Genomic DNA, 2,675 nt, shown 5'->3' with positions numbered 1-2,675 from the left:
AAGGCACATGGGAGCATTGATTAAACATGCAAAGATGCTGCACTAAACTTGTACAAATCTCTGATTACGTAATACATGGAGTATCGTGTACAATTCTGGGTATCCAAGGTCTTGGAAAGGATACAGATGTGATTTATCAGGGTAACACTGCTGGCAAAAGAAGCAGAGGAATAATGAGGTGAAAGTTCTTCACGCAAGGGATTTGTTAAGCCGTGGAAAGTCTGATGTAACCAGATTCGATCATAACTTGCGATAGGCAAATGGACATCGACTGCAAGTGGACAAATTTACAATATGATAAATTGGATTGTGGTGTTAAATTGGCAGCTCTGTCACAGGGCCGGTACAGGTTCGATGGGGCGAAATGTCTCCTCCTGTGCTGTAAGAATCCATGTATCCATGACTTTAACTCAGTCATAGACATGGAAATGCGATATAGTTCCATAGATAAAGGTCATAAATTTATAGGATATATCCAGTGCACTTGTCTGATATTTTGCACCAACAATTTAATCAGTGAAACAGAGAGTTTAAGGAGCTGAGATTTACGAGCTGTACTGGTGTTAGACTTCAAATCCAGTTGTATTTTTCCACATCGATTCGATTGCCTCTCATAAAGATTGGGCGATGCAAAAAACTTCATCGCATGAATACCATAAAGTCCTCGAATGCTTTGTATCAATCAAATAGCTAATGAATCATTTAGTGATCGCAGCTGCGATGGCCGAGTGGTTAAGGCGTTGGACTCGAAATCCAATGGGGTTTCCCCGCGCAGGTTCGAACCCTGCTCGCAGCGGATTAGATTCACTTTAAATTGTTTATTCCCTTTAATCGGTTTTCCAGATTATCACTAACTGGTAAATTGATCAGAATTCCTTCACGTGGATTTTATTAAACGGGTTGACACAAAACGTGTTAACTCTAATTGGAAAATATAAACTTTAACAGTATCTCTTAAATATTTTGCATTTTTCAGAAACCGAAGAAAATACCTAATTTTGATCCAGAAATGAACGCACAAAACAACAAAATCAGCAAAACATTTTGACAGAATCCTGAAACGTTTGGAAGGAAGAGCAACAACTTCAGCGAATGAGTGGGATGGAGCTTTGAGTTCATTAATTTGAATCGATTTTTGTGTAAAATGATTATGGCAGTACTCAAACGTAGAATCTTTCGACATCACCCTGATTCACACAGGGCTGAATGCGCCTTATCTACGAGGCCACACGGCTCCTCCACCTTTAAGCAAATTAATGTTACCAACGAGTGTGATTGCCGCCTTTACAGTTCTATTTTCTGGTCGCTGCGCTGCTCAGCGGTTCCATGGGCTGTAATAATTTATATGGGGTTTGGGTTAGGGGTATTAAGCTTTTGCGACAAAATCCTTAAATTCCCAAATTTCATGTCACATCAGTAGGGATCGACACTGTGCGCTAATCCACAAGATGCGAAGTGACTAGACCTGGTGAAATAAAGCAGAATTTATTAAGTAAAGATCTTAGATATACTTAGCAAAAAAGCATGAAGGCAGCAAAGGCGTTCCTTATCCAGTAGAGACTATGGATTCCCTCGACTGCTGACAGCACGGACAAAGCCTTTCTGTTTTCCGTCTCTGAAGCGATTTTAAGCTGCGCCTCAGGAACGATTCACACCATGGAAACGATGGTGAAACTGCACCAGTGAAGACTCTGAGTTCTGCATTTATTCCCGATTTCGAGAATCCCTTACTCCAAATTAGGAAATATCCCGAATTAACCTTTTAAACTGGCAAAATTGTGATTCTCACAATGACAATGTGCTTTTTCCTTAAGCGTTATACTTTTCTTAACTTATTTTGTTAACCACGGAGGGTGGGCCCTTTTAATGGATTGCCTGTACTATTATATATTTGCCCCGGCCTTATCCATCTGTTTCTATCGTCTCAGTGACGCATCTAATTGAGCTGAGAGAAGAGATAGATCTACGTTTTCTGGGCAGAGACCCTGAACCATGCAAAGAAACTGATCAATCAAAGCTTAACAAGAACAGAAGTGGAATAATCAAAATCCACAGGCCAGCATGAACTATATGTAACAACAGGATAATTAAATTCGTCTTCCATGAGCCATAGGCTCTCAGGAGCCTGTTGGTGAAAAGAGACTAATCAGACCAGAAAGTGTTGACAGTAACTGTACGTAATAGAAGAGCAAGTCATTATAAAGAGGACTTGACTTTTGCAACAGTGCACTTTAGCTGCCAAATATTATGTTTTTATTGGGTTATCCCTACGTGAAACAGAACCGCATCAATACATTTAACTTTTACGCTCATAATAAAACAACTTCAATCAACAACAAATCCCTCCAACTTTCCCAGTGATTACATTCGGAAATTACGAAGCAGCTTCACGGGATGGAGAAATTAGTCACCTGAAACAACGCTTCCAATTTAAGACCTGCCTGTTCCAACTCATTTCCTGACCTACGGACGGTACTGTATTTTTTTTTACAAGATTTGTACCAGAAATGAGGGATTGTAGCTATCAGGAAAAATTTGGAAGGGTGTGGCTCTTATTTTGAAAAGAAAAGGAGCTCTGTGGTGGCCGAATCGAAGCTTTTAATATTAGAAAGGAGCTTGATAGACAAAACGTGGCAAAGATTGTTCTACCAAGGGTAGTCCAAGTCTAAAACAAA

At 39.9% G+C, this 2,675-nt stretch overlaps 1 non-coding gene across 1 annotated transcript; it reads left to right on the top strand.

Annotated features, from left to right (window-relative positions):
• The first annotated feature begins 714 nt into the window (after window positions 1-714).
• Window positions 715-796, top strand: trnas-cga. Its single transcript has one exon. It is a non-coding gene; the product is annotated as a tRNA-Ser (tRNA).
• The last annotated feature ends 1,879 nt before the right edge of the window (window positions 797-2,675 follow it).

Source organism: Carcharodon carcharias (assembly GCF_017639515.1).
Source record: "Carcharodon carcharias isolate sCarCar2 chromosome 37 unlocalized genomic scaffold, sCarCar2.pri SUPER_37_unloc_1, whole genome shotgun sequence".
Taxonomy (NCBI): Eukaryota; Metazoa; Chordata; class Chondrichthyes; order Lamniformes; family Lamnidae; genus Carcharodon; species Carcharodon carcharias.
Note: the sequence above shows the minus strand (reverse complement) of the source record. Positions and strands in the feature narration are given on the sequence as shown.